The sequence below is a fragment of the Amblyraja radiata genome, chromosome 9 (assembly GCF_010909765.2).
Source record: "Amblyraja radiata isolate CabotCenter1 chromosome 9, sAmbRad1.1.pri, whole genome shotgun sequence".
NCBI lineage: Eukaryota > Metazoa > Chordata > Chondrichthyes > Rajiformes > Rajidae > Amblyraja > Amblyraja radiata.
The window spans coordinates 52,391,631-52,403,623 of record NC_045964.1 but is presented as its reverse complement, the minus strand read 5'-3'; the positions used below and the strand labels follow the sequence as shown (position 1 = coordinate 52,403,623).

The 11,993-nt window shown below is 45.7% G+C and overlaps 1 long non-coding RNA gene across 3 annotated transcripts in view; it reads right to left on the bottom strand.

The window, feature by feature from the left end:
* Positions 1-800: 800 nt before the first annotated feature.
* Positions 801-11,993, bottom strand: part of LOC116977106 — a 40,203-nt gene continuing 29,010 nt past the window's right edge. For all 3 annotated transcript variants that reach the window (XR_004413119.1, XR_004413118.1, XR_004413117.1), the window contains one exon: positions 801-1,166. This is a non-coding gene — a long non-coding RNA (uncharacterized LOC116977106). The remainder of the gene's footprint in view (positions 1,167-11,993) is intronic.

Genomic DNA, 11,993 nt, shown 5'->3' with positions numbered 1-11,993 from the left:
TCAGCAGAACTTTGAGCAATTTAGAAAACTTTGACAAGGTGAAAAGTGAAAGGTTCTGAGGGAAACTGATGCTGTTTATCCATGTTGGGCCAAATTATTAGCTTGAGTTCATGTTGACTAAAGAACCTGTACCCTGCCCACCCAGGAAGAGAGGACACTGGAACAGGAGTAGTTCAATCCCTTGTGCCTGCTCTGACACTTAATAATATCATGGCTGAACTTTAATTGCACAACCACTTCCCTGCACTAATAACATGTCCGCTGTTTCCTTAATACCTAAAGGTCTATTGATCCCTATGTTTAATATAGTCACTGAGCCCTCTCTACCTTCATGGGTAATGAATTCCAAAGATTTACTCCTCTCCGTGTGGAAAACAAATCGTTTCCTCACTCCCTGTGTGTCGGAAAGGGGGAGTGTCCTTTGAATTGTTGCAAAAGGAACCTGAGGTTGGCTTTGATCCTTGCCATGGTTGAGCAAGCTGCCAATGTACACGGTCTAGGCTTACATGTGAAAAATAGCCAACCAACCTAGGTGGCAACCATCGAGGAGAACCACAAGTCAGGAGAAAACAAATCAACAGGCCATAAGTACAGAAAATGGAATGTGAATAAAAATAATGACACAAATAATTAGATGACAAAACATTTTTGACAATTCCAAATCAAGTGGGGTCGTGAAAAGCTAAATATATTTCCACAACAACTTGTGCGTACATAATCTTCTTAACATAGCAAATCCTTCTAACATTTTGAGATTTGATTGGACTATCTCCAGAAAAAAATCTTAGAATTGGTTTTTGTTGAGAGAAAAACAGCTATTTATTTACGTATGTTTTGTTTTGTGAGGAATCGGTATGAGCGATTCAAAGCTAATGAGAAAAGTGCTGCCTTAAGTTAAATCCTTAGAGCCTATCAATAAATGACTGCACTGTGCAAACAACAGTGGAAAGTTATTATTGTTATTGTATTGTTAACCTACATTAATAAAGGGAGTTAAAATAACTTCGTTTTATAACGACATTTGCAACAAAACAGGCTTGCTGCCTGTTGACGTGCAATACATCTCTCAAATGTTGTCGACAGTCAATCGCTCCATTACACTGGAGCACGTTCTGTTTATACAGATGTCTGGAGCTTTGGTCAGGACTTTGAGCCCTCATGGATTTCTGCCAGAAGAAAGAAAAATAAATCAGAAACATTCTTATATTAAGAGAGTACGATTTCAGCATGATTACAAAATGAAAATAAAATGAGGTTGATGAATGATTTTTTTTAATTAAATGAAGGAGTGCAGTGAAAACAGTTTATACATTCTTCCAACTTGCACATCAAAAGGGGCATAAACTGCGTAAACTACAGAGGTGAGCAATTATAATTACAGGTTAATACAATTAGCAACAGCTTAGTCATTGTCCAACACGATGGTAGACCACAAACTGAATGATATTTGTTTTTTATTGTGTATCAGCAAAGGAAGCAAAGTTTGAAACCTTTATAGACCCACATTGCAGGCTGGAGATAAGCATCAATAAGTGGGTAGTTTGTCCATTATATTCTTGCAATAAAATTCTCTCCTTTAGCCGGTTCCACTTGCTCCAACACAAATATGTGCCCCATGAGTTAAGTAGAGTGAAAGAGCAACTCTTGCAGTTTTGTGATTGATATCTGAAAACTCAAGATCTAGTTCTACCTTCTGTCATCCCCCCTGGCACCGGGCAAAGTAGGGGTGGAAAGGGGGCTAAATGAAGGCTTCACGCATGGTCCAACAGTTGTATTGTGAGTTCTGCTTCCTGTCATATGATCCTTTCTCCCCTTCCACCACATATAAAATGCTGGCCAAAGATATATCGCCCACTTCTTTGCTAAATTTCCTGTTGGCTATCTCCTGACCACTGGATGCCGTGGCTTGTCCAATGGAGCCAATGTATGTAACTAGAACCTCCATGTGTTGAACATTGGCCTGAGAGAGAGTAGTGACATTTGGTCTGCTTGCCCTTCCAGTGAATTTGGAGGCTCATTGTGAAGACAGTGTTGGTATTAGTTTTCCAGTGACATGAGATGCCTGCTGTAGGTAGCCCATGAATCTAGAAAGGCATGGATCACAACTGTCTGGGAGGCCAAGTGTTTCATGCGAGGCCTAAGGTTTTGCTCTTCAAATTCTCTCTTTCGCAATTGACCAAAGGCATTGCTGGTACATTGAAGGCAGAGGTGGATTTCAGTGGTGGGTGAGAGGTGACTTCCAAGATATGTTTACCAGGGTCTTGTTGAGGACGTTATTGTCTGAAGGCATTGTGGAGCAGCAAGGGCAAGCTGTCTTGACAAGCTGTAATGACCCTTGTCTTGTTGAGTGTCTGACCCATCCTCTTATATACTTCATTGAACGCATCAACATGACTTGGACCTCTGCCGCTGAGCAGTTCAGTCACTGAGGTCTGGGTAACATGTTTTGGATTGTAGTTGGTGTAGGTTGAACACCTTCTATTCGATCTGAAGATTACCTCCTCTCCATAGGGTGATTCTTGGAAGTGAGACGACAAGAAAGAATGAGAAAAGTGCTGGGACAATGGGGCAACAATGCTTGACATTATTTTTTCCAGAGAATAGTTCTCTGATACAGCAATAGAGATACAGCAAGGAAAGATGAAGGGTGCACTGAATCCATGCCACCCACCAGTTCACACTCATCCCATGTTAAACAACTTTCTTATTCACTCCATACACATTAGAGGCAATTGTACAGAGGCCAATTAATCTACAAACCCACAGATCTTTGGGATGTGGGAGGAAACCGGAGCAGGGAGAACGTGCAAACTCCACACAGACATCACCCGACATCAGGATCAAACCCAGGTCTCTGGCGCTGTGAGGCAGCAGCTCTACCAGCTGCAGCACTGTGAAGCCATCCAAGTGACCCACAGGATATTTGCATGTCTTTCTCATTATCATGGAGCAAACGTAAAACGGAGACTACTTTTATGCCCCTGTCCCACTTATGCCCCTGTCCCACTTAGGAAACCTGAACGGAAACCTCTGGAGACTTTGGCCCCACCCATGGTTTCTGTGTGGTTCCTGGAGGTTGCAGGTGGTTGCCGGAGGTTGTAGGTAGTGGAAGCAGGTAGGGAGACTGACAAAAACCTCCGGGAACCTCTGGGAACCGCACGGAAACCTTGGGTAGGGCGCAAAGTCTCCAGAGCTTTCCGTCCAGGTTTCCTAAGTGGGACAGGGGCTTTACGGTGCATCCAAACCTGAGGATGGTCTTCCACAATTCTACCCAATTGATGGAACCAAAGGCTTTGATGAAATCAATGAAGGCCAGGCATAGTGATGCTTCCTGCATTTGTCATGAAACCTATGGACGGGCAGAATCCACCCAGTGATTCAGGAAATGGCTCTTTGGGCACTGGGAGGAGCTGGTTGAGGAGAAACCATGATGATGATTTTCACTGTAGACGACAGCAAGACGATCCTTCTGAGGTTTTCACAGTTAGTGTGCTTGTAGTGTTCCCCTGCTTTTTTTGAAGATGATAATGATTAAAACATTTGTGAGAAGGAACTGCAGATACTGGTTTACACAGAAAAGACACAAAATATTGGAGTAACTCCAATATTAGAAAGACACAAAATGTTGGAGTAACTCAGCGGGTCAGGCAGCATTTCTGGAGAAAAGGAAAGGTGATGTTTCGGTTTGAGACGTTTCGTCTCTGGTTCCCAAGACTATCCTACTCCTTCCAAATGTGGATGATAAAGTTTGGATTAGTGACCAACATTTTCTTTTGTTATTGATATGTTATTGTCACATATACTGAATACAGTGAAACGCCTATGTTTGGATACTATCCAATTAAGCCAAATCATTCTATACATGAGTACAATCAAGCTATACACAGGTACAACAAGTTTGCAAAGAGAAAAGTACCAGAGTTGAGAATATCTTTCTCTGGGACCAGCACATAGAGCCACCTGCTCTCGTACCATTTCGCTATGGAGTGAACCATCCCCACATACTCTAGGGACACTCTGACACACAGCTATTCAAAGTGGAGAAGGAGCATTTGGAGTGGTGTTAGGAATCTTTAGAAGGATGAGGGGACACCTCATTGAAACTTACCGAACAGTGAAAGGCCTTGGATAGAGTGGATGTAGAGAGGGTGGTTCCACTAGTGGGAGAGTCAAGAACCAGAGGGCCCAGCTTCAGGATATAAGGACGTACCTTTAGAAAGGAGATGAGGAGGAATTTATTTAGTCAGAGGGCAGTGAAGGTGTGGCCATAAATGGATGTGGAGGCCAAGTCTTGGGTATTTTTGACAAATTCCCGATTAACATAGAAACATAGAAAATAGGTGCAGGAGGAGGCCATTCGGCCCTTCGAGCCAGCACCGCCATTCATTGTGATCATGGCTGATCGGTCCCTATTAATAACCCGTGCCTGCCTTCTCCCCATATTCCTTGATTCCACTAGCCCCTAGAGATCTATCTAATTCGCTCTTAAATCCATCCAGTAATTTGGCCTCCACTGCCCTCTGTGGCAAGGAATTCCACAAATTCACAACTCTCTGGGTGAAAAAGTATTTTCTCACCTCAGTCTTAAATGGCTTCCCCTTTATTCTAAGACTGTGGCCCCTGGTTCTGGACTCGCCCAACATTGGGAACATTTTTCCTGCATCTAGCTTGTCCAGTCCTTTTATAATTTTATATGTTTCTATAAGAATCCCCCTCATCCTTCTAAACTCCAGTGAATACAAGCCTAGTCTTTTCAATCTTTCGTCATATGACAGTCCCGCCATCCCAGGAATCAATCTCGTGAACCTACGCAGCACTGCCTCATTCACAAGGATGTCCTTCCTCAAATTAGGAGACCAAAACTGTACACAATACTCCAGATGTGGTCTCACTAGAGCCCTGTACAACTGCAGAAGAACCCCTTTACTCCTATACTAAAATCCTCTTGTTATGAAGGCCAACATCAGTAAGGGTGTCAAACATTATGGGGATAAGGCAGGAGAATGGGTTGAAAGTTAATGATAGATCAGCCATGACTGAATGGAAGAGTAGACTCGATGGGCTGAATGGTCTAATTCTGCTCATATGACATATGAACTTATGAACTTGTGAACCTTGAGGTGATGCATCAAGGGAACTCTGTGAGAAGTGTAAGAGGGATGTATTACTGACCTAATTAACCATCTGTCCATCCTGCCAGCCACCATCTGCCCAGTCTGGGGAAAAGTCAGTGGTTTCCACACTGGTCTCGTTAGCCACCTCAGAACTCACAAAGTCAGGCAGCGAGTCATCCTCGATCCGGAGGCGCGGCCTGTGTCCGTGAAGGTGGACATGAAGATGGCAATAAAGCTGACAATGCCGCGTAGATCACGGTGATGGGAAAGTAAGTCAGTTCACATCAGATTCATGCAAATTGATGGGATGCAAAATAGGAGGCCAATGGTCCATTGTGTCCATACCAACCAAAAAAGAGTACCTTATCAAAAAGAGCGGCACAGTGGCGCAGTGGTAGTGTTGTTGCCTTGCAGCACCAGAGACCCAGGTTCGATCCTGACTACGGGTGCTATCTTGGTGGAGTTTGTACATTCTCCCTGTGACAGTCTGAGTTTCTTTGTGTGCTCTGGATTACTCCCTGACTCCAGGCATACAGCTTTGTAGGTTAATTGGCTTCGGTAAAATTGTAAATTGCCCTAGTGGGCAGGATAGCGCTGGTATACGGGGGTGATTGGTGGTCGGCGCAGACTCGGTGGGCTGAAGGGCCTGTTTCCACGCTGTATCTCTTGTCTAAAGTCTAGAGTCTATATAAGCCCATTTCCCAGTTCTGCAGCCTCATAACAGAGCAAGTGCTCATGAGAGTTGCAACCCCAACCGCATCTAAGAATCATTTCCAAGGCACAGTAGCTAAAGACCAAAGTAGCTATACGGGTACCTGATGGTCAACATGGATATGATGGGCCAAAGGGCCTGTTACCATGCTATCCGACTCTATGACTATGACATCCTATCAGGCTGTGAGCTCCAGATCCCCTCACCAACCTTCAGGTGAAAAAATTGTTGCTGAAACCCTCACTAATGTTTTACTTATTACCAGTCTTTAACCAATGCCGCTTAGAGTCATAGATTGATACAGCATGGAAACAGGCCCTTTGGCCCATCTTGCCCACACCGCCCAACATGTCCCAGCTACAATAGTCCTATCTGCCCGCATTTGGTCCATATTCCTCCAAACCTGTCCTATCAGTGCGAGATATCCCTTCTCAGAGAAATAAGTCCTTCCTGCTCACACCATCAAGGTCTCCCATGTTCTTATATTTTGTGATTAATTTTCCCCTTCCCAACACTGCGATTCCAAAATTCCATACGCCAGTCTTAATTCCACATGGCATTAAATGGAATGAAAGAACTCCTCATCAGGAGTTTGTACATTCTGATGTTTTATTTAAAGGAATCATGAATTGCTTTCAAGTAAGTTGCTGGATTTTTGTTGGTTCCTGGCGTCGTTGTTTCAGAGTTTTACTGTACTTGGCTAAAAGTTTTAATAATCTACATGGAAAGGTCTGGGTGTCCTAAAGTCGTTTTATTGGTGATTTAGAAGCTTGCTGTGAAACAAGTTCCTTTCAGGAATTGAACCTGACTGGTAGAATGAAGTGAGACCACACAGAGTAAAACCAGCTGTTGGAAGAGCAAGCTGGAGGAAAGATTCCGATGGCTTGGGGTTCAAAGGGAGTAATATCCCTCCCTCTAATTCCACAAGGGACATAGCTTGAGAGGTGGTGACTGAAATCTTCCAACTGCAACCCCAGAGCAGGACAGGGACCACATCGCCTGTGAAAATTAACCCTGGGTCTTAACTATTGCACACCTGGTTCCTGTCCAAATGTGGTCAAAGACATAAGCAACGTCTTGTGGTTCAGAAATGCCCCGCTGCATTCTGGTGGAGCGTTACTGAGACTCTACAGAGAAAGAAGCACAGTCATCCTACTCCCCCTTGACAGAGGCGGGCAGGCAGAGCAACTGAGGAGTAACTCAGCTGGACAGGCAGCGTCTCGGAAGAGAAGGAACGGGTGACGTTTCAGTTTAAGACTCTTCTTCAGACCCGAAACGTCACCCATTCCCTCTCTCCAGTGATGCTGCCCGTCCTGCTGAGCTACTCCAGCATTTTGTGTCTATCTTTGGTGTAATCCAGCATTTGCAGTTCCTTCCCACACAGAGCAACTGAGGAGATCCACAGAATGTAAGCAACCTTGCAGCTCAGAAGATGTTTAAGAAGGAACTGCAGATGCTGGAAAATCGAAGGTACACAAAAATGCTGGAGAAACTCAGCGGGTGCAGCAGCATCTATGGAGCGAAGGAAATAGGCAACGTTTCAGCTGCAGCACCCGCTGAGTTTCTCCAGCATTTTTGTGTACCTTGCAGCTCAGAAGATCTGCCTGCATACATGCCTCATATAAGCCCGGTTAAATATGAATTTAATTATGAATTCATGAACCAAATATGAATTTATTCCCATACTGTGTTAGCACCTGCTGTGTGAGACGATTCCCAGTATATTGCTCAGGTGGGCATCAGTCACACTACCCTCAAACTGCACTGGCCTTCTGTGCCCCTTCATATGAACCACAACAAGAAGCCGCAGTTTGATATTGAATGGCCGTGGTTAGCCCACAGATCTGAGTCACGAGGCTAGTCGGAACCCACACAGTGGAAGCACTAAAATGAGCAGGCAGCACAATGTTGGCAGGCTGACTGCAATATGATCAAGAGGAAGGGTGTGAGTTAATGGTGCACCCTTCTGCCTCACAATGCGTGTGTTGTCTACTTTAATTTCCTATGAATTTCTCATCCATCTTTTCATGTTAGGTATTCCCTGGCATTCACCCGGACTTGATCCACAAAGAAAACAATCGGGTCCCAAAAGATCTGCAAGAGCCTTGACAGTGTAACTACATAACAAACATAGAAACATAGAAATTAGGTGCAGGAGTAGGCCATTCGGCCCTTCGAGCCTGCACCGCCATTCCATGTGATCATGGCTGATCATCCAACTCAGTATCCTGTACCTGCCTTCTCTCCATACACCCTGATCCCTTTAGCCACAAGGGCCACATCTAACTCCTTCTTAAATATATCCAATGAACTGGCCTCAACTACCTTCTGTGGCAGAGAATTCCAGAGATTCACCACTCTCTGTGTGAAAAATGTTTTTCTCATCTCGGTCCTAAAAGATTTCCCCCTTATCCTTAAACTGTGACCCCTTGTTCTGGACTTCCCCAACATCGGGAATAATCTTCCTGCATCTAGCCTGTCCAACCCCTTAAGAATTTTGTAAGTTTCTATAAGATCCCCCCTCAATCTTCTAAATTCTAGCGAGTACAAGCCGAGTCTATCCAGTCTTTCTTCATATGAAAGTCCTGACATCCCAGAATGTCTGCAGGACCTCTCAAAAGGTCTGCAGGACCTCCATCCACTGGATGTGCTCATCGAACCCTTGCTTTAAGGGGAAGTTCACAGGCCAGGAACATTTGCAAGGTGACAGATCGTGAGCCCGCTTCCAAGCATCAAAATATTCCCACAGGAAGAGGCGAGGTCCCACAAACTCAAAGTGAAACATGGTCAACCTTGCAGACACCAATCTAACTTCCACCAGCCCCACGGTCCACAACCTTTCCCCCCAGGTCAGACGCTGCAGCGTGGAACTGACAATTGACACGCCATCACCCATCTGCCCTCTGGTGAGTTATTTGCAAACGGGAAACAAACGAGTGTGGATCACTGGTGGACAATGTAAGTCCACTGGTTTCAATTCTGTTCTGGCAAGCATGGAAACATGAGCTCCCATTTCCACTCACCACCATCCTTTTCAGCAATCAGGATGATGTCACACAGAAGCTATCGCCATGGGTTACGCTTTGGCTTTTCTAAACAGTTACCATAACAGTGTTGCCTCCTTCCCTGTGGGAGGACTGTATCGCCTTACATTCATAATCTGAAGTGCACAGTTCATGCACATCACAGGTTTATTGAACACTGAAAGGCTTTGGAAAATATCCACTCCCCCACATTCAGCTTCCTGTGCCTCCAAACTCTTTAACCGTGTCAATCACCAGCCCCTCCCCAGCTAGCCACTGGGCAGGCTTTTCCCAGCAGATGGGCCGCAACAACTGCATGCATTCAAGCGTTAAAGCGCCAGAGGGAGAAAGTTTTATAGGAAAACCATATGCTTTGTAAATAAATGTATTCATGTGAAATGATTTAACGTGAATTGATTTTCAACACTTTCCCTCATTAGATATGGTGATACAGGAGGCACGTCACTCAATTCAGATACGCACCAGTGAATGGAGACTTACAGGTGGGAGGATTAATAACATGGCATTGTTTTTCATTCCAAATTTAGAAAATTGACATGTGTTACACTTAATTTACTGAAGAACATCAGCATTAAAGTTTGGCCATAGTTTGTTAGAGGAGGAAGTCAAGGTAAATTCAGCAATGGGAGGCAATAAATGTAGCATATCCAGGCTCCCAGATAGCTAACCATTGCTTGGGTAAGTTACTAAAAGCTAGTAAGTGCTAGTGTCCATGAAACAATATTACAGCAGGCCTCAGAGTGAGAGAGCGAGAGAGCGAGAGAGAAGGAGAGAGGGAGAGAGGGAGAGAGGGAGAGAGGGAGAGAGGGAGAGAGGGAGAGAGCGAGAGAGACGGGAGTGGAGCATGGGATGGGGGGAGGGTGACAGGAATCAGGCAGCAAAATAAGTAAGGGCCTTGTGCTCATGCAGTGTGGGAGATCCAGATATTTTTTTAGACTCTCAGGGGGTCCACATACCTGGGCTCTTCACCTCAAGGCATGTTCTATGCAATCCAATTTATTGGAAATATGATCTTAACAAATAGGTAAGGCTAATGAGAGAGATAAGTACTGATCAGATAAATGCGTTCAGAGACCTCATAGTTCAGAAAATGAAGTGTATCAGGACATATTTTAACAAAGAATCTCTTGTGCGAGACAAGACTGTTTTCCCCTTACAGATTCCCCTCGCCTTTCTTGTAAGTGGTGACTCATATTGAACTTCATCACTTCACAGGTACCAGCAACACACCAGTGATCTCCTTTTAAGGCTACACTTGAATTGTTTTTAGATAGGATAAGGCTGTCAAGGATGCATCAGAGTCAATCCTCATTAACTCACACAATAGGCATGTACAGCAACTATACACTTTCCAACACAGATCACTACGTGGCAATTAAGAGCCAGGCAATGGTGATTTATAAAGAAATAGCCCCAACCTCTGCAACAATGAATGGTCCCAATAGGAATGTTATCAAATAGAATTTCAGGCCTTCCCAGATAACAGGCATTTTTCACAGATTAACTGAAGGCTGATCAGGAAGATCAATTTTAACAAGTACTATATGCAGGTACTATCAAATGTAGCTACTCCAATCGCAACGTTTAAGAAACATTTAGCCAGGTACATGGATAGGATAGATTTAGAGGAATTCTAGACTAAGTGGGGCCCGTTGGGTCCCAGCATCACACGGGAGGGCTGGTCCCCCAACGCAATATTCCAACTCTCCAATTCTAATAATGGTGGCCAGTAGGGGACGGCTTTCTGGAGTGCTAGTATGGGTGTTGTGGGCCGAAGGGACTGGTTTCCAGAAGGCTAGTATGGACATTGTGGGCCGAATGGATTCTTGGGCTGGCAGCTCAGTCACTCAGGCCTGGTGGGCTGGCAGCTCAGTCACTCAGGCCTGGTGGGCTGGCAGCTCAGTCACTCAGGCCTGGTGGGCTGGCATCTCAGTCACTCAGGCCTGGTGGGCTGGCAGCTCAGTCACTCATGGCTGGTGGACTGGCAGCTCAGTCACTCAGGCCTGGTGGGTTGGCAGCTCAGAAACTCAGGCATGGTGGGCTGGCAGATCAGTCAGGCCTGGTGGACTGGCATCTCAGTCACTCAGGCCTGGTGGGCTGGCAGCTCAGTCACTCAGGCCTGGTGGGCTGGCAGCTCAGTCACTCAGGCCTGGTGGGCTGGCATCTCAGTCACTCAGGCCTGGTGGGCTGGCAGCTCAGTCACTCAGGCCTGGTGGGCTGGCAGCTCAGTCACTCATGGCTGGTGGACTGGCAGTTGACTCACTCATGGCTTGTGATCTGGCAGTTGGCTCACTCACGGCTGGTGGGCTGGCAGTTGACTCACACGGCTGGTGGGCTGGCAGTTGACACACTCACGGCTGGTGGGCTGGCAGTTGACTCACTCATGGCTGGTGGGCTGGCAGTTGACTCATGGCTGGTGGGCTGGCAGTTGACTCACGGCTGGTGGGCTCACACACACACAAACACACCCTCCATCACCCACACTCACACACACTCCCTCACACTCTCCCTCACACACTCCCTCACACACTCCCTCACACACTCACACACTCACATTCACACACACACACACACAACATATATGTGACAGTAAAACTCTCTTGAATCTGCTCACACGGCTGAGCGCGGCATCTCCACTGAGCAGGACTTCCGGAGTGAGCGGGACTTCCAGAATGAGCGCAACCTTTGGACTTAGCACAGTGCAGACTAACAATTCAGTTCAAGCACAGTGAAGACTAACAATTCAGTTCAATAATAATAATATCTTTTATTGTCATTGCACGTCAGTGCAACGAGATTTAGTATGCAGCTCCAACCGATGAAAAAGAAAAGTAAAATAAATAAATAAGCTGTGTGTCGTGACCATCCGAGCAAGACAGTCCAGGGGGGGTGGGGGGCACTCAGCAGGGCCGGTTCAGAGCCGCTATAGCTCTTGGAATAAAGCTGTTTCTGAGTCTGGAGGTTCAGGTGTAGAAGGTCTTGTAACGTCTGCCGGAGGGTAGTAGTTCGAACAGACCGTTACAGGGGTGTGATGAGTCTTTATGGATGCTGACGGCCTTCCTGAGGCACCGTGTGTGGTAGATGCCCACCAAGGCTGGTAGCTCTGTCCCAATAATCCTCTGC